The sequence below is a fragment of the Passer domesticus genome, chromosome 10, assembly GCF_036417665.1.
Source record: "Passer domesticus isolate bPasDom1 chromosome 10, bPasDom1.hap1, whole genome shotgun sequence".
Classification (NCBI taxonomy): Eukaryota; Metazoa; Chordata; class Aves; order Passeriformes; family Passeridae; genus Passer; species Passer domesticus.
In genome coordinates, this window is record NC_087483.1 from 14539010 (window position 1) to 14561479 (window position 22470).

At 38.5% G+C, this 22470-nt stretch overlaps 1 long non-coding RNA gene across 2 annotated transcripts in view; it reads left to right on the forward strand.

Annotated features, from left to right (window-relative positions):
* Positions 1 to 17008, forward strand: part of LOC135308661 (uncharacterized) — a 112658-nt gene extending 95650 nt beyond the window's left edge. Inside the window, exons 3-4 of one of the 2 annotated variants that reach the window (XR_010369039.1) lie at positions 13741 to 14148; positions 15968 to 17008. This is a non-coding gene — a long non-coding RNA (uncharacterized LOC135308661). Of the gene's footprint in view, positions 1 to 13740 lie in introns of both variants that reach the window. The other variant, XR_010369038.1, reaches the window with a different exon arrangement.
* Positions 17009 to 22470: the final 5462 nt, after the last annotated feature.

Genomic DNA, 22470 nt, shown 5'->3' on the forward strand with positions numbered 1-22470 from the left:
TAATTTACACTCATGCTCTCTCTTTTCTATTCTATTATGCAAAAGTATAAAATGCTAAAGGACTAATGTCGTTGTTTGGGTTTTACAACAGTGAAAGACATTAATCCTGCAACCATGATGAATGGTGCAGTCAATTCAGCTCATTCTAATTTACACCAGTTTAACTAGGATGAGAATTTGGAATGTATCCTATAGTGTTGGAACATTAATTGCAAGAAGAAAGTGGTTGACAGGTATGTTTATTCAGATAAACAAAGCACAATGATGGCTGTAATACAGACCATGGTCTAATCCTGGCCAAGATAGTGTTCTAGTCTGAGATTAAAACATTAAGAGATATAAAGGAGGTTTATTTTCTCCAAAGGACAAAATGGCATCTTATAGCAACCCATTGGTAAGGAAAAGATCTTAAAAATTGTAAAGGGCTAGAAAAAGAATAGCACTGTGCGTGCATGAGAAGCATTATCCATTTTATAAGGAATCAGATCTCTGTTATTTATTTACCAAAACAGCCTGAAGTAATTAAAATGCAGATCAAAAATGGAAGCCAGGTGTGAAGTGACAGATAGACGTGAATGGTGTAAGTGCACTTAAGACTGTCAGCTTTGCAATCACAAGGGCTGACAGGGAACATTTAGAAATGTTTCAAAACTATTAAAAGGTTAAAAAAATAATAAGTAAAAGAAAACATCATAATATTGCTCCAGCAAAAGCAGTCTTTTCTAGGAGGTTACTGACTCTTGTCAGCTGGTTCAGAGAGGTTAAATGTGTCAAAATGCTTACAAATGTGTATATGTGGAGGTGATGTTGTTTGTTTTGCTGGGTTTTTATTAATTTGTTTTCTTGTTTATTGGGAAATTTTGTTATTTTCAGCTTGTTGGTAGGTATGACCACACTGAAACTTTGTGAACTCAGAGTTAAGGAAACCCAAAGGTTGAGCTGTGTTTTAGATTTAGTGAGCTATGTGTTACAAGGAGAGCTATTTCTGGCATGATGTCTTGGACTTGTAAATATGTTCTTGTAAAAAATAGGGCTGCTGTTCATGTTATCATTTTTCTTTGTGCAATCTGGCCACGTAAATCTCCTCGAACAGAATGCTTTAGTGGATTGGATCCCAGAGCACAAAAGACACAAAGGGAGCAGCAATAATCACAGTGACGCCTCACAGCAGTACCAGAGACACTTCTATCAGCAGCAACAGGACAAGTTGGGGAAAAATGAGATGTTATTAGTGCAATTGAGAGGATATGTCATCAGAGCCATCTTTTATTCCTCTCAGCCACATCACTGCAAGAAGAGGACATATTTTTCATGCTCTAATAAAACTGGATTCATATCCTGGAGAGGGGATAAGGGGAGGATACTCTTATAATGGAAAAACCAAATGCATCAGTAAAACATTGTGAAGTATTAAAAATAGTTAATGGTCCAGATTACAGTTCTGCTGAATTTCCTCATCCAGCTAAGATAGCTGCTTTCTCATGCCCTTGAGAAGCCTTGCAGTTTCCCAGAGCACAGCATTCCCTTTTAGAGGAAAAGATCACAGCTGAAATAGGTGAGCAAAGCTCTGGTTACAGGTAGCAGCAACTCACTACTACAGATTTTCTAACTTTTTGTAACTTCTCAGCATCAGCCCCTCCTTGGGCATCCCCCGCTGTGCCCATGGGCCTGCCAGACCCATTCCAGCTCAGCCTGGGGTCAGGCTTTTCAAATTTTATCAGAAGACCTTCCCTTTGCCCTTTTTTCTCATTCTGTGCTGGCTTCAGTCAATGGAAACTAAAGCATTCTGAACATTCTTGAAAATCCCATGTTAAACAAGTGTCTGCTTCTGGAGGAGGCCAGCAAATAGGCTCTGGCTACTACAGGATGGTGATAATTAGAGTTATTTATTGTCAATGGTTTGCCTTTTTTTCCCTTTCAGCAGGATTTCCTGCCTTTGAGGTTTTTATTGTGGCATTCCACAAAACATCCATACAAAGTGGAAACTGATACAGACATAGGGAAAGTAAAAAGTGATTGAAAAGAGCATACTCAAAACTGAGACTATAAACACCCTAGTTCTGTATTCTGAAAAGAAAATTTCAATAAATTACATTAGTTTTTGAAAAATTCTTTAAAATTTGTATGAAGAAATCTTTCCCTGCATGAAATCAACTGTTAAAGCTTCCAGTAGGTTAAAGAAACCTACAAGACCTGAGCAAAATGTTGGGTAATTCCCTTATTAATCCTGTGTTTCTGTTTCTCTCTTTGGTTCAGCTCTTGTTTTCCCTCTGCTGAGTGACAAGAACATAAGGGCAAAGAAGCAACGTGTCATGCAGGTCTATATCTTTATTATTCAGTGCAGTGTAAGGGTGCTCTGTTGCTTAGCTAAAGAATTGCAAATTTCTGTATTCTCCATCTTTTCCATCTTGTTCTCAGAATAAGAAACAGGGGCATCCTCTTCCTTGAAGTCATTAATGCAAGTTGGAATGATTAGCAGCACCATACTGCTAATATTATTGAAAATAAGGTTGAGAGTTTCAGGAAATCAATGATGCATACCTCCCCAAATTAATTTAAGCCATGAGAATACTGGCAGATTTAACTTGTGATTTTAAATTTCCTCTGATTAGAGTTTCTATCTCTTTCCTTCTGCTACTGAGATAGGAGAAAGAACTTTCCTAAAATGCTGTCTACACTTTTATTTCTTACCTGATGTGTTAGGAAGATTATTCCAGTTTTTCTTAGCAGCAATTTATATATAGATATATTTTCTTATTTTATAGGAAATATATATATTTATATCTAAATAAAGAATACATATATTTATTTTGATACATAATATATATTATATATTATGCATATAATTTATATAGTTAATATTTAAACATGTATAATATTTTAATATTAAATATATATAATTTTTTATATAAATACAAATTTCCAGGCTGCTGATCACTTCTCTTGACTCTCTTCTGAACTTGTGTTTTGATCCATGTCTCTAAATGACTGTTCCACATCAGCCAGAGTTTTCCAGCTGGGATCCTTCTGGTGCTTTCCTTCCCAGAGCACTGCTGAAATCACATGGAGCTGTTCTTTTTGGATAAGATGAAGATGGTGACAGCTCATCAAACAGAATAGCTGACTGTATCACCAAACATTATGCCAAAATGCTAAAAGAATCAGTTCCCTGCTTCAGGCATGTTTCTCAAAGAGGCAATCCCAACTCTGTAAGCGTTTCTGTGGCACCAGCAATAAAACAAGAGCCTGTAATTTTCCTACAGTACCAATCTCATCCTTCCCAGACCTCTGCAGTGAAGCCCATTCAAATCCAATTCTGTTATATCAAATGGAGCCTCAGTGGTTATGACTGTGTCCCTTTCCATGGAGTTTTCAAGTGCTCAGTGGCTTTGTGCATTTTTGCTGCAAAGGTCTACTAAACACTTCTGTGTTTCTGGTGAAAAAATTATTAGGTTTATAAACATAAAACCTCCCAGTGCTCACAGAGCCCGAGAACAAATACCACACACCTGCCTGGTAAGCTTCTGTTGTGATAAAATAAAGGAGTTGATCTTATTTCAGTTTTAATAAAAACTTGTCTTCTAATGTGGCAGCACAAACAGCAAGTAGTGAGTGGTCAAAGAGAACTGCTCCCAGAGGGCTCGGGGTGTTTAGGCAGTTTGTCTGGTTCTATGTGTCAAAAGGAAACCCAGACTGAAGTCACAGTTTTGTAGACAAATGTCTAGCAGTATTTAGAAAGAATCTGAACTGACTGTTGAACCTTTTCTACTCAGTGGGATCCACTCTATCAAAGACAGGGATGGCTGCCTTCATCTTTCAGAAATCCAACAGTGGATGTCACAAAAAAGAAGTGTCTTTTATAGGGGTTCAAATAGAGGGCTTACCACATCAATTAGGAGAATTTTGGAGCCTGAGACAATATCTGGACTTATCTGATACTCTGAAACCTACTGCAAAGGCATACACAGCCTGCTGGATTTAGAGCTCCCCTGAACATTGAATAGGAATGGAAAGGCACCTGGCAAACTGAGGAACAAACTCTTTCCAGATAAGAAGCAGAAGTCCTTTTCTCTTTTGATTTACCAGGGCAAAGATTTAGCAAGAGAAGTAAACAAGTTGTTCTAGCGGAAAAAGTCTAATGGTTTTTTATTCCCATGTATTTCAAGAGCTAAAAATTAGGCTGAAGTAATTGGTGTTACTCAAATTGCTACTGAGATGTTAATTTAATTATTTAGTTTTTACTTTTTGCCTTAAGATTAATCTGTCTCACAGTGCTCTTCTATGCAAAACTCCACCCATTCCCATGAAAGTCTTTTCATTAACTTCCATGTCCAGCTGATAAAGTTGCTCTCATCTCAAGCAAATAAAAAGTTCAGATTATAAAAGAGTTTAAATCACAACTTTAATATTGCTTTTGGCAGAATTTCCCAGCTTATATTTAAGTTCCTTCTCCATCTCTCTCAATATCTTTAACCTCAGCTGTATCCGCAAAATGATGTGCTGGCATTTTGAACTTTTTAGTAATTACGTGGCTGTCTTGCATGGGTGGTTTCTTCAGCATCAGCTGGAGGGCTGGATCCAATCTTTCCCACCCCTCATGTGGTCCTTGGGACTGTGTTAGGTTTGATATGTAAAGGAGTTAAGCTGAGAAGTGTACATCAGATAAATCCATCAAGCATTTTGCCTGTTCTTAGATGCTCTGTCTCTCTTTGAAGAATTATACAGATAATTGAGATTCAAATAGATAAATAAATTTAAGAACTGTCCAGAGATTAACCAGCAGTTTGACTGTGCATATATGTGCATGTAGCTTCCAATCAAATTAATCTGCTTTTCTATAACTTGGTTTTGCTGCAAATAAAGTCACATACAATTGCAAAGCCACCACAATTCACATTCTTACCTGTAGCTACTAGATCACAATACCAGAAAACGCTCTGAGTTGTCAAAATATGTCTTTAAGGTACTGCAGAAATAAGCTTGACTTTAACTCTTTTTTTTTTTTAATTTGTCAATGTCAGCATAGAAATGTGTATTTCTTTTCTTTCTGACGTTCCTAGAAAAGACATACAATTCAGAAGAAAACATTTTCTAGTTTTTCTACATTTATGATCCTCAAATACTGTCATACTAATGTGCAAGATAATCATATGTGAGTTCTAGGTCTACTTTTCTTTCTCACATATACAAAAAGCTGAAGTACTTAAAGTACCTTGGTGAGTTTAAATCAATATATTCTGCAGTTTTTAATGAATTTATGCTAATTCACGCTAGCAGAGAATGTTCTAAATCTCTCAAGAGCAAATGTTCCCTTTGATTGCATTTTGCTGTGAGGTGTTAGCATGGTTCCATCCTGAAGTGATCATTGCCTATTGCTCTTTCCAGATGCACATTTTCCCTTTAAGGTAGGCAATCATTTCATGGTGTCAAGTGTTCCTTGCCTCTGGAAGTCCCTGTAAAGCCACTTCTGAAATCACTTTTGTTCAGTAGGGCATGAGAACATACAGAGGATATAAAGAAATTGCAAGGTTGCATTAAATTATTTTGGATTTTTAACAGCTTACAGTTGGGCTGAGTCTCTATGAGTCCGTGTTGATAAGGCCATGGAAACATCCTCCAGTCATAATGGGAGCAAGGGCTGGGGCTGTGTTGAACACCAGAGGACTGTTACTCCATTTCAGTGCTTGTTGAAAATGTCTCAGCAAATAACAGTGGCAAAAATAAAGCTGCAGAAAACTCCTCAGCAGAACTGACAAGGTCCTAGAAGCTCACATTCCTGTACGTTAGGAATGTTGCATCAACCAGGGCAGCAAAATCATTTAGTTGCGTGGTGTGAAATGGAGTGAGCTGCTCCCACCAGCTTGTAAACAAGGAAAAGGTGAGGAGGGTGGTGTGCTGGATGTGGTGCAGGACACCTGTGAGAGAAACAGGAAAATAAACCAAATTTTAGTGCCAGATCCTCTGCAGAAAGCTGTACCCTGCTTGCTGATGTAACACTCAAGTCAGCCTCCATTGTGCTTGAGGGCAGTCTGAACTAATCTTTCTTCTTCATTGATCCTAAAGCAGCTGAAGCCTGGCCATTGATACAATTTGCAGTGACCTCAGGTTTGTGCCTCACTGTGACCTAGATGACAAGAAATCATTGACTGACAGCAATATCTGAGGCGTGCCCATTCCACTGTTTTTTGCCCTTGGTACAAGCTCTAAAAATGGGTTTAAATGCTAGTTGTTAAGAGAAGAATTCTGTGTCCTTACTTCAAAGTCTTTATGCAAGCAAAGCTCCATCATGCCTGCCTATTTTCTCAGAGGTGTAGAAGGAAAGGAAAGAATATTCCACATTATTCAATATAAGGTTTCAAAATCATATTCAAACAAGTCTGCAAGAAAGGAAGGGAGAGAAGAGAAAAAAAAGCTGGAGTAAAGCTATTGAATGATAAATGTAGCATGTGTTTTTAGAGGATGAAGGAATAAGAATCTGAAAAATAGAATAGACATTTTGTTGAAATATGAGAACATGTAATCCTAATATTTTCCAATTCAATAACCGGATGTAGAAGCTTATTTAGAACTGTTATACTTCTCCCAGAGTTAATACTGCAGACCCAGTTTGCTTCAGCAGCTTTTCAGAAAAAAAATTAAAAAACCAACAAGAACGCTAACAAGAAACTAAAGTGAAAGAACTTAATAATACACTCAATAAATAAATAACATCACTTAATAACCTCACTTTCACAGGTGTCTCTGACCTTAGAGTTGTCACCCACCACTGGAATGGCCTGACAGGGAGTGAAACCATACCAAATTGAAATCCCAAGGATTTTTACACAATGTAAAGACAATCATCTTCCCTGGAATTTGGCCAGAACACAGAGGCTATTAGACCATCATTTCACAACTGCTGTGGGATTGTCAGTGGCAGAAGAAACTCTTTTTCTGCATCATCCAAAGGATGACACTGTTAGTAGAGCAGGGACTCAAATCTGTCATGTTCTCTTATTTAAGCAGAGACCTGGCTTGAACTCTTTTAGTGCAGGAGAATGTGACAGGCTCACAGCCTCAGGTGAACTACCCTGGCTGTGGGCTTGCTGCCAGACAGGAGACACTGAATCTTGTAAAGAAATCTATCCGGAATAATTGGAAGTCAAACTTTTCATGGAGAATTATTGCAGCTTATTTCGGTCTGCATTTGAGTAGTTTGGTCAGATCAGCATTCCTGAAAGAAAAAAAAGACAAAAGTACAGTTATATACATAACAGGCCTATTGTGGAGCTCTCCAGGTGACTTTTCTTTTTTGTTTCAAGCCTGTGTTCCCTACTCACAGCCCTTCAGACAATCCTAAGTAATGCTCGTCTTTTCTTTATTTGCCATTTCTTGTCTTAGAACATTTGTAAATGAGAATCAAATTTCCTTATTCAGTTTCCTGTGCTGTAGATGGTAAAATCAGTTTTGAATCTTAGCCTATTAATGAATTCTGTTCATCTTAGGGTATTTATGAACTTACTATCATTCCCTGAAATTGCAAAGCTCAGATGGAATTCTACCACATAGATCCATCAGATGGCCATGCACAGGGGCAGCTTTTCCCTGTTTGCAATGGTAATTGGGGAAGATCCTTTAAGAGAATAGTAATAATAGTAATAACAACAATAACAACATGATTTTAAAGAAGATAAATGACAAAAATGTGATAAAGCTTCTTTGAAATAATTTCCAACCACTCACTGTCCTTTAATTGATTGATTTCCCTCATAAAATAAAATTGTACATCTTGGAATATACTGACCATTTTAAAACTGCATTGTGCATTGCAGTAAGCACACCAAGCAGATGGTTGTGTGGCAGTTGACTTCCAAACAGATAAAGATTTAACTGTGTGCTTAATTCTCAGCATGTTAGAAATCCTGCTGAAGCTGAGAGGGATTATTCACCTACTTAAATTCTGTTTATGAGTTTTGCTGAATTAGAGCCAACAAGATATTAAATTCATTGTGAAACAGTCCAAAGTGTTTTCAGAAAACATATAGTGTATGTATTCAAGAAATGAGGAGAACTTGTGGAATGCAGCATTGCTATATTAGCTAATATGACTGATGGATTTATAATTTTATGGTGTGACCCAGCACAATTCAAATCAGAATTATTTTTTTTTACTAGCAAATTTAAGCCAGGCTTTAGCTGAACCACACATCATTATATTCAGTAAATTTAAATAGTTATTTAACAATCTTTGAAACATGGACTTTCTTTATTACTTGGATATTAGTATAGTGACTTTATTTTTGGTAATGGCCCCAGCTTCTATCAGTATTGTTAATGAAACACAAATTATTGACATGGAATTATAGTTTGTATGAGCTGTAGAATAGCAGCATTGTCAGGTTACAGCCCTCACCAGTAAAAATTAGTAATTTTGTTTAGCATCAGCTCTATAGAGAAATATGCTTTATTAAATGCATTCCTCCATAATTTTGTGTCATCTTGTAATCCATGTTAGCCGTTTCTTAGACTGCTAGGCTTGAGCCCAGTGGGCTGCAAATGATTTGGTGCCAGTAGGTCTGTGCAGTGAAATTGGAGCAATAGTGGCCATTTAAATGTGCACGACAGCATGGCCAGCTGGAATGCCTTTCAAAGAGAAAAATGTCCAGTAACATAAAAGAAATATCATATTCAATCATTTATGAAAAATAAACAGGGCAACATTTCCTCTTTGCTCTCCAGTGTGTACTCAGCATGCTCTTGTGAGTAGCAGCACAGCATTTTATTTACAAAGAATGAAGTAAAATATCAATAATTGTCTATCTTCTTTGGATGGCCGCAAAGTGCGCTGGCTGTGTTTTGAAAACCCTGTACTTCCCAGGAGAAGGGAGCAATTGAGTAAGAGATTTCAAGAGGGATGTAAAGCAGAAAAATGGTTTGTCTGCGTGCAATGTGATCCCTGCCTGCACTGCATGTAATGGTAATGCACCAGTGAGTGCTGGCAGCCATCCCCTGCATTTATTGTGGCTCCATGGCTTGGCTGTTTGATGGAGTCAACAGTCTGCTCTGATCCTGCTGAACTCCAGTGCCTGGGAGGTGCAGTGTGCTTGGGTAGTTTTCTTATTGGAGAAGTCAGGTGGATAAAATGAAGGCAGGTTCACAGCTTACAATAAAGGAAATAAGGATCTTAGCTTGTCCTCAAAATGAATCCCCACCAGTGTTTGCCAAGGCTTGAGGCAGTCAGGTAAAATTCCTTCTCCTTTTTTATTCCTTTCTCACTCAAAACTCACTTCATTCTTCAAATTCCCCACCCCAAGTTTAACAAGGGTAGTGACGAGAAGCAGTTCTTATGATTTCCCAACTTAACAGGAGCAGCAAATATGGGAAATCTGCCTCTCCTGCAAGAAAATGCAATGCCCCCTATATTGAAATGTAATGTACTAAAAGTTACATCATGGAGATGCTTCCTTAAGGAATTATGTTAATTATATAAATTAACATAAAACATAATGTTGTGTGGTAATCATCAAATGATTACCACACAACATGATAACATAGATCCACAGTTACTTTGGAGTAATCAAACTACAGAAAGTGTTGCACTGAAATTTAGGAAGCATCACTTTTTGCAGGCCTGCAGTCATTAGCATGGTAGGTTTCTAGGCTTCAGTCATCACTCTGTGTTTTAATCCTGACTAAAGCAGGGTGTGTGCTGAAGATAGATCTTGTGTGGAGAGGTTGTGATTTAGTTAACCCAGCAAGTAGGCTTGGGAAGAGAGGAGGTTTTGTGAATCTTTAACTTTTCATAAAGCTTGTTTGGACAGGGTGTACCTCAATTGACAAGACTACTAGGTCTGAGGTATGAAGGTTCACGATGCCTTTGCAGTGGCCTTGAAGCAATTTTTCCTGCAGATTTTGCTTTGTATGTTTACCAGCAGGTCTGGCAAGGTCAGTGCAGACATGGCTTTGTGGAGCTGTGGTTATGACTTCCCAACACATCTCTAGTAAGAATGTTATTCATGTCAAACAGCTGACCAGGTTTTCAAAAATTCTGCCTACCCTTAGCTCTGGGTACTTTCATAAAAACAAACATTGAATACTCCGGGTGAAATTTAATACTCCATGATAATGAGATCACGTCTTATTATTAATTTGCCTTCAGTCAACAAATAACAGCTCAACTAAACTCTCAGTCTTTCTAACCTGCTAACTCCATATGCAAAGATCTTTCACATGCAGAAGTGTAAACCTCAGTTTGAATTAAAGTTAAATTAGGGCAATTGTTCCTTTTCTAAATAGTTCCATATTGCTAGCAAGTATTTATGAGCTATTACATAAAATCTATAATGTAGTTAACAGTTATTATTGTGATAATAATATATAGACTTATGTAGATAAGTCTTTATTAGACAACTGAGTCTTCTGGCCTAAGGAAGGCTGAGATAATTCTGGAAAGATTGCGACATATACTAGTTAAAGTTATAACAGGGAACTTCAAGTGACTTTCAGATTAATTAGTGACAAAGGAAGTTCATCTTTTTTCCTTCTGCTGTTAGGATAAGAAGAGGTTTCTTTCTTGACTGAAACAGTTATGACAGAAGAAAGCCCCAATAATGTCCCTTACACTGTGACTTGAGCAGTTCAGTTTCCTTTGCCCCTGGGAATTGATTGTAATATAGTTACTGTTTCTATGGCTACTTCCAAACAAATATCCTTCTCACCATGGCATAAATAAGACATAGGGGAAAATGGAAGAACTAACAGGAAAACCAGAGCTGCAAAATCAAAACTACTTTGTGTTACCACACCACATTTTAATTAAGTTCTTATTCCAGCTGGCACCAGAAATGTATATAGTGTATGAAATTGGTTCCATCTCAATTGAAAAATAAATTATTTTTTCTTTAAATTAATGTTAATTTCAACTCCTTTTTAGGAAAAAAAAATACACATTTTGATGGATTTAAACAGATTTTGAAATTTGGATTTTCTTTCATTTTTATTGTAATTTTAACATAAAATTCTTTTGTTAAATTAAAGCAAACCTAAGAGCTTATATTTAGACCACAGGGTCTAAAGAATCACACAAGCCTTAGAAATTTTTAGATTTCTTCTGTTGACTTCAGAGTTTTGTGCAAGCCTACAGACAAGAAAGGAATTTCTGGGCATGTGATTCATTCTGTTTTTATGCAATTTCACTGGTGCCATAAATTAAAAGGAAAAAAAAAAACAAGTTTGTTTTCACAGGGAAAAATAGTTTATCCACAGTAAGGTAGCAAAAGCAGCATTAGGTGAGTTTTGTGCTTTTTGCACAGGAAAATTCCATCTGAAATGAAATTAGATCCTTGATTTCAATGAGATCTTTAGCTTCAGTGAACCCAGATTTAATTTCAAGCCCCTAAAGCAGTATGTGTTCATTTCAGTATACTGGATTTGCTCATCTATTGGCTCAGTAGCCCATGAATTGGATCTCCAGCTATGGATGTGGTCTCAATGGTTTTAATCACCCAAAGAGGCAATTAGAGACCCATTCTGGAGATGGACAGCCACTATTTATCTCTAGTAAAGGAACCTTCAGGGCAGGCCCAGTTTAAATTCCCTGATCCTTGAGTACTAATGTTCCTAAATTAGTGCTCCCTGCTGTTAGAGGAGAGGAAGTAGTCCCATTGCTGCTCCTTTGTTCTGTGGTAACCTTGAAACATCTATCCATAAAGAGGGTCACTAATATTGTACTTTATTTTGAGCTGATATTTTGCTTGTTAATGTTTGGTGTGAGGTATCCCACAGCTACTGGCCCCAGGATAAGCAACTTGTTGCAGGAATTCCTCTAAAATGAGGATTTGCAGGTGATGAAATAATGTGGACCTCAATCTGTGCAAAAGGTTAACAGCCCATCACAAAGTCTGATCAGGACCAGAGGTGGCTCTTACCTTTGTGAAATTAAAGCATGCTGAGATTTCAGTGACTAATTGTGGACATTTATGGCCAGTAAACAGAACCTCTGAAAAAAACCTGGAGCTGAGCACCAGGCAGCTTCAGCTGTTGCAAACACAAATTTCTGTTGCTCATTCTGAAGCACAAATTTCTGTTGCTCATTCTGAAACAGTAGGTTTCTGCTTCCCCTTCCCATCAGACTTTGGCAAAGCAGTTGCATCTATATGCAACATAAATCGAGATGGATCTGTAAGGGATCCCAGTTCAGTAATGCCAAGGTTCAGCATTAAAAGAGAGCATAAATCTGATGAAAATTATTGCAGGAGAGATTGTAGCCTTCACCCACTGTAAAACTCAGTCTGATGTGGGTCAGATTGCAGCTGAGTCTTTTCTTCTTCAGTAAACTGGGCATGGTGGGGTGTCTTTTCAGGGCCTTTGAACCCTCTGTACAAAAGCTGTTTCCAACTGTCCTTCATATTTAAAAAGTATTACTTAGAAAATTGGTCATGGATTATTTAATAATCCTTCTTGGTCAAGGTTGAATAACTTATTCAAAAGTTGGGTTAATATAAGCATGCTTTAGTTTTGTCTTTGATATTTTATGAATTGGAGCTACATTCCTGGAGTTATATTCACCAGTGACTCTTTGAGAGGATAACTCGTGATAAGTAGCAGTCTCACTTGCTTTTTCTCCATTATTTTATTTATTCCTTATTTGTACATAGGCTTCAAAATGTTACTTCATTACCATACTTCTGGCTTTTCCAGACCAGCTGGTGCATGGAGATACACTCTGGAATGAAAGCATTTTATCACGTTTTTTAACAGGAAATTACCTTCCAGTTATACAAATTGCCCAAAACAAGTAGATAAATGCAAGTGTTAGCAACAAGGAAGAATTATTTGGAACTCATTTGTATTCAGGTTATCACATTCATCATCCTCAGTCTTAGTCCGTGGTCCATTGGAGCTCCTAATAGTGTTTGACTATTTCCTTCATTTTCTGTTTCCTGTTATTTATCTCATCTTTGTGGTTTTATCTTTGTTACTTTCACTCACCCTGACAATAATGTATATAAAATCATTAAACAAACAACTTGTTGTAAGGCCATCTCTTGGCTGATAACTAGCAAAAAAGAGTTTGTCTCTTTTTAAAATTTATGGCTTTACTGAGAGGAAAAATCACTGTAACTTCACAGTTCCTAGCTAGGAGAAAAATTGAGAAAGAATGGCTGAGGCAGGAGAGGGGTTTGTTTATGTCAGACTGGTGGAAGTTTTTTTTGTGACTCTTATCAGGGCCATGGCATGCCAGTTTATCCCAGGTACTCCCAGCAGAGCTGTGGGACTGTGGTGTCACGTGTAACTTCAGTAGGGGCCTGAGGCAGCACAATTCTTCATTCTGAAAGTTAAAAATGAGCCTAGAAATATCATAACAGAAGCTGAAATTAGCTCATCGTGATGAGCTTCTGTTTGTGTACTCATGTTTTTAAGCAACTGAGAACAAAATCTATTGGATAATCCTGCAGCTGCCACAGTGAAGATGCATATTCCCAGTCAGACATATGCAGCCACTCCAAGGCCCATATGTCCTTAACACTGGCAGGATTCTTTGGGAAAAGCCACCTTGGCACTGTCACCTTTTTAACAATGTGCAGTGACTCCATAAACTGAGACGTGTTAGCAAACAGAGAGTTCATGCAATGTCTGTAGAAATTACTGCTTTGGATCATTACATCTGTCAAAGATTGTAAGAAACCCCAAAATGCTTTGAAAACACAAAAAGGTAATAAGCTTGCCCAAGGTAACCTCTTAGTGCACTGTCATTCACAGAGTTGCATGGGCCAGGTTTGAAGAACAGCAAATGGCTGAAGAATGTGCAATTTGTGCTGAACAGACACAGAAAGAAGCTCAATAATCACAACCAGAAGGACCCTCAGACTCTGAATCCTAAAGCATTGTGGCTGCCTGTGCCCACACTTCAAGCTGTGCATATGTGGGGCTTGAAGGATGTGCAGGCATTCACCTGCTGCTGCTGAATTTACCACTGAATTCATGGAAGGATCAGGACACTTGAACAAAAAACCTTTTCCACCCTCAGAAGTCACCCAGATATACCAGGAGAGAAGGCTTTTAGAGACAGTACATCCAAGTTTTAGGTCACAAAGCTCTCTTTTAGCAGCAGCAAAGGCACCTCTCAGCCAGAGAGGAAATCCCAATTTTGTGGTGTTTCCTGCAATTGTAAGTTACCATGTTCCCAGCTCCTGGGGTCAAGAGCCTGCAGTGTGGAATTGAAGGCACAGGGGAAGGGACCTGAGACACAGAGGGGTGTGGGCAGAAATGAGCCTCAGCTTGAGAGCTTAGGAGTCATCTTGGGTCATTTGAGCCTTCTTGTAACTGGGGATTCTCTGAGTAAAAACTGACCAAGACTCTTAGCTGAGTTACTAAACCTTCTGTGGAAACCATTCTCTTCACTTAAAATTCTCACCTTTTACATTTGTGCTGTGTAAATGGAAAAGGACAAATTTAATCTCCTATTTTAGTAATTCTGCAAGACTTAAGACTTGAACAGACACCCATGCCTGTGCATATGCCATAAACATTCTTCTTAGCTCTCAAAAACGTCTTTTTAGAGACCAGCTTTTGAAAAAGGGTTTAAAACTCTTGTGTCTCCAACTGCCTCCAGATCAGATCCATGACATCTGATTTCTCTCTGCTTACAGAGGCAGAAAAGAAAACTTATGTTCAGTTTTAGCAAATTAATTGTTCCATGTTGTTTTTTTAAGGTTGAGTTAAATAAATAATGTATCAGATGTAGGGGGGACATAATTTTTAAAGGGAATTGAGGAGTACAGCTGCACAGCAGTGAGACAGGGATGTTTGTTGATGTTGTTTTCAACAGGAAACAACTCCATTCAGTGCGTAAGAGTCTAAGCAGACACTGACTGTAATGGACTGCAGTTACTGGGGGATAAACTTGTGGTTACCATAGAGACCCCTTGGCTGTAGTGAATTAACATTCCCTAAATCAGGAGTGCATCACAGAGTGTGTTAAGACCAGTGCTGCTGTGCTTCCTTTCTGTGTTATAATTTCTTAGATGAACCAGTGGACAGGCAAAGTTCAAGGTTCACAGGAGAGCTGAGCAGTTGCACCAAGTCACCACATTAATTATCAGTATTTTGCTCAGCAGCACTCTCCAATTTAGACTTTAATTGGTACCTCAGGTGATGCTGTTACTGGGGTTTTGTTACTCTGGGGTGGGTAGGCAACACAATAAAAACCCGCTGAAAGAAACCTGCAAACCAAATTTGTGAAATAACAATCCAGGCTGCTTCCATGGAATCAGTAAATCAATCTGACAGAAATCACTATGCACAATGCACTCAGAACTAGGGACACGTTCCTACAAAAGTATTTGAGTCTGATTCATTACATTGGTCTTATGAGGGATGGCTTTGGTCTGTAAATTCACCTTATTTGTGCTCAATGCTGTACATGGAGTGAAAAACCCAGCAGAGATTTTAGGAACACACAACAGAGCTACAGCATTAAAAGAATATGAATAAAGTCACATGCACTTATAATAATAAATTTTATGAAAAGGAGAAATTAATTTACAATTAAGATTGTCAAAAGATCCTCCCCACCTAAAAAGAAAAAACACCAAAAAGGAAAAAAAAAAAAAAACACAAAAAACCCAGAAGAAAATGATACATTTTTTTGGGACTAGAGGTGTGAGCAACTGGTGCAGTTATTATGTCAGGCCACATACGAAAATATTTCAGAGAGTGTAAACATAAGCTCATATGCACTACAGCTCGGGGTTTGTTACTGCACTGTGTGACATTAAAAGGTGAAACGCACACTCAGGAGACAAATGTGCTAAGTGTTATGGTTTTCCCAGTGTGCAGAGCTGAGAAAATACGTCAAGTTAGCTAAATTCTGCACGTTCTGCCTGGCTTCTGTTTTACAATGCCACCTTACGCTGGCTGGGATGGGATAACAAATGCAGTATATTCAGACAACTTTAAAAATTTGGTTTTATTTTTTTCTGTTCAGTTTCTTGCACAGGTACAGGTATATGTCTGTTCCTCTTCTGCTGTGAATGCACAAGGAACCCCCTGGGAACAGACATGGAGCAGAGTTAGTATTGGATGTACAAAGTCACCTCCTGTACCAAGAGATCTTTCCTTCAGCATTGTTTGCACCTACCTCACACAGGTGTAAATAGCTACAAAATCCATTGGAACGTTACAGACCAACAGAGATCAAAATGAGGAATAAGTCTGGGGAGGAAAATACTTGGAGGAAAAAAGGAGATGCAGGAAAACTATGGTATTGAAGGGTGGTGGTGAGATTTAGCTGTGACACTGCACTGCTCTCTACTTTGATGGCAAGGAACCATTTTTTCTGAGGATGAGGAGTATTTTTTTTTGAACCAGGTTTGTTCCCAAGCTGTGGTGACACATTGTCACTTGGTTACTCTGCAGCACTTTCTGTCCAGGAGATACTGGATGTGCACAGCTGCCAGCTTTAGGTAGCAGTAGTGGTTTGTAACCAAAAATACAACAAGCACTTGGAAATTTTGAAATGAGAAATAAGAAAACACTCTGAAAAGTCTGCCCAGGACCTGTGCCTGTCCCCTTGGTTCCCAGACAAGCAGGGAGGCTGGGTGGACAATGGCACCCTCAAGAGGACATGCAAGTAGGACCATAGTTTAATAATCCATGTTTTGAAACTGAATCCCTTAAAGCAACGTCTGCGTTGCTGTTTTCTTTTTCTGACATGTACTAAAATTTAGATACTTCAACACTGTTTAACAAAAAGTAGAATATAAAAATAATATTAATAATATTGATATGAATTTTTGAATGTTGCAGTATAGGTCAGAAGAATAAATTTATTCCAGTCCAGAAATAATCTTTGATTTCTTTCCCTCCTTTCAGAAAAAGAGAAATATTTGTGTTTACACTGAATGTGTTCAGTAAACAGTTTTATATGATAACCATGTAAATCCATTGTGTACTTTAAGAAGGGGGGAATTAATTCTTTTGTTGCCTTTGCAACGAGAAGCAGCATTTTGCTGACATATCTGCCTAAGACAGCACTGAATTTGAGTCTGAATTGAGACACAGGTACATCTTGAAAAAGTTATGGTGGTCTTTACGTTAAATAATTGCAATTCTTTTGCCTTCTGAAGAAATTCCGTGCCATTGGACTACTGCAAATTTTGTAGTGGCTACAGAGGTTTTGGTTACCATTTCCTGCAGACAATTTCTGCCTGATTTTACCCTAAGAGTGGCTCTCAGTGATACATACCTGGTCAGCTGCTCTTTCTGTCTGTGTGTAATGCTGGCGCTTGGAAATTCAGGTGCTGCTTTGAAACGCAGCACTTTCAGCATCTGCTGCTCAGTGACTCAGAGCACTGACAACAGCTGGGCTTGGAGATTTTGCTTTTTTGCTTCAAAGAAAACTGCTGCAGTAGATGCAGCACAAGGAGAAGGAAGATTTCAGTCTGCCCCTGAGCTTTGCAGCTTTATTTAATCAGGGTATGCCATGCTCTTCAGTTCCTTCCAGTGAGAGGGTTGGGTGGGGAGACACAGATTAACATGGCTGCTTATTTTAATGTCTATTTACTTGTAGATTTTCCTACAGAGAGGGTAGGGGTGGTAGCCTACAGCAAACTCTGTTCTCATGAAACAGATATTATTCTACCTTAGCAGCAGGAGGGCAAATTCCAGCTATCAGTAGCAAGGGATTTTTATTTTAGTTTTGTCAGGGAGAATGGGAAATTAAAAACACATTTTTTTCCTTAGATGATAGTGTATCTTTTACTAGTTTATCTAGGCTGTAGGATAATGATAAGTGCAGAACAATGTTCTTTTATGGAGCCTTATCTCCTTGTAACATTTCAGTTAAATGCAGTTTATGTTTGGCTTCTCCTTCTTAAACTTTTTGGATACACATTTCCTAAACCTCCAGTGGCTGTCTCAGCACCACACTGCCTGTATATCTGTAAAACTAGCTCATAAAGAGGAGGAGCATCCCAAAAGACTTTGTTTGGCTCATTTTAATTTGTTTATGTTTGGAATATAAAGTTCGGTTGTGTAATTCACAGTGATTAAAAAATGAATGAGGGAAATATCATTTGCACTTTCTCCATGTGCATGTCCAGTAGAAAGCAGCCTCTGCAAAAAAACACAATACTGCTTTTATTCATCCACAATGTATCAAAACAAAATTGGTTAAAAGGAGAGATGTGAAAAATTAAGTGTTGGCAATGTGCGATTGGTACCTGGTATGGGTTTTACTATTTGGTAATTTAGAACCCAATCCTTCACAGCTCCTACTGTAGTTCTTTAAGTTCTAGGCATGGATTTAGTGCTTCTGAAAACCCAAATTTTAATGAAATGTTCGCAGACAATGAATTGGGTTTTGTAATCGTATTTTCAAAACATGAATATAGAAATAAGCCTGCAAACACCAGCAAAATTAAAAACTACTTGGTTTGGCCAATGGAGCACAAGCAACTAAATGTGTTTTAACTTGTAGAGAATTGTTTGTTTTCATTTTCACAAGTTTCACTTGTTTTCATGTAGGACCAAAGTGAACTAACAAATAATAACTGCTCCCACAAGACACAGGAACAAAAGAGGAACAAATCCTTCCTCAAGATAAAATGCAGCTCCCCTTCCTCTGTCTATTGACTCTGGCACACCTCAATATTTTGTTTCAACCAGTGCATAAAACGCCTTCTGAGTATGTTTATTGTACCTATATAGAGTGTCTGTGTGTGTAATTATATTTATAGAAACACATATGATTAGTTGTACATGTAGGCACGAGAATGTAGATAAATCTAATATTTTAGCATTACTAACAGCCTAACTGGGTGTTAGTTTCAGTTGTAGGCAGCTTAATATCTGAGAGTGTTGAGAGGTAACATTTTTCACTTTTTTTTCCCTGTTATTATTTTGCCCTGATTTACTGGGCAGGTTGCAAGAGTGGTGAAGTGGGTCATGAGGATTTATTGTTTGAAAAGAGAAGTTCAATGGGTCTGAGATTGGATTCAGGCATGGATTGAAACCAAAACATCCTGAAAGGTGATGATTCAGAATTCTGTCCTGGTCTTGATTCCTTCTGTCTGAAACTCATGAGACAAGTCTGCCTGAACTCTAGCAGCTTCAGTCACACACATATTTCTCATAACTGTATTTGTAATGGTCCAAAAACTCCTGTGTGGCAAGGGAAAGATTCCAAAATCCCAGAATAGACAAAACTGTTATTGCAGCATATCCCATAGGATTTTCCACAGGGTCTTCCTCTATTCACAAGCAACCATCTGATGATGTTTTGGAAAAAAAACAGACTGGAAAATCTCCTTTGTGAAGAGAGGAAGGTGTGAATATCTCCAGGGGAATGGGGTGGGAGGAGACTGGAACAGCTTCACTGGCCTTTCCTTTTCCTCTCAGCACTTTGCTGGAGGAGGAATCACAGGGCCTCAGAAATTTAGATAATAATGAGGACACTATAGAAAAAAACAGATTTGTAGAAGGTTGAGAAGGAGGTGAACAGCAGCTTTGGAGAATAGCTGTATGACAGTGAAAACTTAATGCAGTTCTAAGAAATAGTATCTGGCGTGCACTGTTTGGGACTTGAAAATTTGAGATTTTCATATAAAAGTTGGTTGGTTTTTTTGTTGTTGTTGTTTTTTGGTTTGTTTTGTTGTTTTTTGGGGTTGTTTTGTTTTTTTTTTTTTTTAGATAAAGCTTAAAGAGGAAAAATAAAAAAATCATGGAGAAAATTTTCCTGGGCCCATCTGGAGCATAAGTGGGAGAGGGAGCAGTGAGGTGGATAAGATGGAGATTAGTATGGTGGATTTGGCATTTTTCTGAAGCAAAACAGATTCTTAAATGTCAAGAGTCAGGATTATTAAGTGTTCAGGAAGCTGTTGAAGAAGAGAGTGGTGAAAGCTATATGAAGAGTGTGTGGTGAATTGCATGAAAAGATGAGTTTTAAAGAGCAAATCTTCTGGGAGGCTGTTACAATTAAAATGGAGAAGAAAGTGTTGGCTGAGATGTGTAATCTCCTTTTTTTTTCCTTGTGTAACACATAATTGCTGATTTCTGTGGAATGTTGCAAGGTGTGAGAAAATAATTCTTATTCTTTTCAGTCCATATCTTGTCACAATTCAATTCCTAAGGGACATTTTCATGGTATGATACACCTTAAGAAGTTACAACGTAGAAAAATTCAGATTTATACTGGCTTCGAGATACTCACACCATCTGGTTTGAGTGAGGATGTAGATTTAAAATCTGTCCCTCCCTTGATGTCTCCAGTCACATTGGTCACATTCTTGCTAAATTTTGTATCACTTTTCTAAACTTCAGTGCTATACAACATTGGAACTGCTTTTCTGTCCTGCTCCATCTGTCCTTTCACTCCATCTGAGACATTTAACTTCAGTGTACAGAGGATTTGGCTTCTCACCACCTGCCAGCTTTTCCCCAGGAGCCATAGGTGCTTTGCTCTTCCCTGCTGCTTTTCATGCTCCACAGAAAGGCACAGTTTTTGAGGAAGCCTTTGGCTTGATAGTAAAAGCATCCCTCTGTGAAGCATGAAAGACAAGAGAGAGCACCGGTGCAGCCCCAAGAGGCAGATGGAAAAGAAGCTGACTTGGTGAAATCAGCAGCCAGGCTGTGAGCTGCCCCATCTCACACACACAAACTCCACCTGGCCACAGAGAGCAGCTCGGGACAGCTCTCAAGCTTGAAATCCTGCTCAGCTTGGAGGGAGGAGCAGCTGGATCTCCCTGGGAAGGCACTTTGGGCCAATGTCCCTCCCAGCTGTGCCCCACAAGGACATTCACAGTGGGGCTGACTCACGCCCCTTGTCTGTGGAGGTGCCACCCTGCTTCACACCAAACCATCTGACTCAGATGGGACAAGTCTAGCAGGGTGGCAAAATCTCTCATGGCTTTACTATTAGTACCAGAGAGTAGTTACAAGATTTTCCGAGTCTGTGTAGGTGATATAACTATAATTAATTTGGGCCTTTTCGGATAAGCTAAAAACCCACTAAAGTACAAAACAAAAGGTCATCTTACTTGTTCGGTTTGCTTTGGTTAGCAGTCAGATCAGAACTTTGGCTAGTGGAATGGCCATTTTGAAACACAAACCTCCATTCAAATCAATAAATTATAACTCCAGCTTCTCATATTCAAGTATTTTTACAACTCCTAAATTGAGTTGCCTGTGGCCACAGTAATGGGTTTTTATTGCTTATACAATTCAAAGTGTGTGTCACCTAGGTCCATAGAACGCTATGGACTCCTCACTAAAAAAATTTAATAAGTAAGAAGCAGAAGCTTCTTCTTCCTTTTCCTTCTCTTCCTTTCTTTCCTCTTCTGTTTCTTTCTATCCTAACCAAACTTAAACCACTGGCCAGAGGAAAACAAATTTTAAAAGAGGAATAGCAACAGGAATGGTTGATGTAGAAGGCCTTTATTTCCCTTTCATGCATGAAAAGCATGATAAATACCAGAAGCATATGTTTTGCAGCACGCTCATTTGTTGTCTTCATGGACTCTCATTCTATTCCTTTGGTTGTATCTTTCAGAACACCTTGAGACTAATTACTGTAAGTAAATATTACAATATGTGAATTTCTTCTGTAATAGAGAGTTTCTCTAAGTTTGCACACTGGTTGCAGCACAATAAATGCATTTTTTAAATGCCATGGAGAAATGAGGTCAGCTGTCAATATCTTATTAAAAGAATGAATTCTATGCACAGGTCTTACTGCATTAATTAAGATAACACAGGGATATGATTGTAAACTCTTTAGATACATGCTGTCTTCTATCACCTTGTCATCTGAGAAACTGATTGGTAGATTATTCTGAGCATAATGTCAAGGTTTTTAATCAAAACATTTTCCCTATTCAGAAGAAAATCATATAATGGCATTAGTAAAAGTATTTGAATTAGATCTGTAGAGAGAAGGACGTTGGGGGAAAAGGTAATAACAGGCCTAGCAAGTGGAGGTACAGGAACAATGGATTAAATTATAGCACAGAAGGAAAGCTATTCTCTTTAATCAGTAGTGGGTGACCCTCTGTAAAACCTCCTGTGTCCAGTACAATTTAAAACTCAGAAACCATCTCGTGGGTCTGAGACTTTCCCCATGGAGAGAAAAAACATATTCATGGCTCCCACAACAAAAGAGTTGTTTTGACAGGCTCAGCAGGCTGGTGAGTGTGGCTCTGTAAAATGCTTGGGTGCACAGGGTGCTTTGCCCACAAAAGCTGGAGGGAGGGGCTGGGGAAACATGAGGCAGAGTGCTGAATGGGTGTGTCAGAGCCAGACTCGTACAGGTATGGATGTTTATGGGTGTTCATGCAAAACAAAAGGGATTCCTGGAATTGCAAACGTGCTGGAAGCACTGTGTGTTAACTCCTGGCTGACTCAGTGCTGCTCCCTGAAGGGTGGTGGAAAGGATTCCAGCCTTTGAGACCTTTGATGTGTCTCAATCTAAGGAGACTGACTTGTACCAGCTCC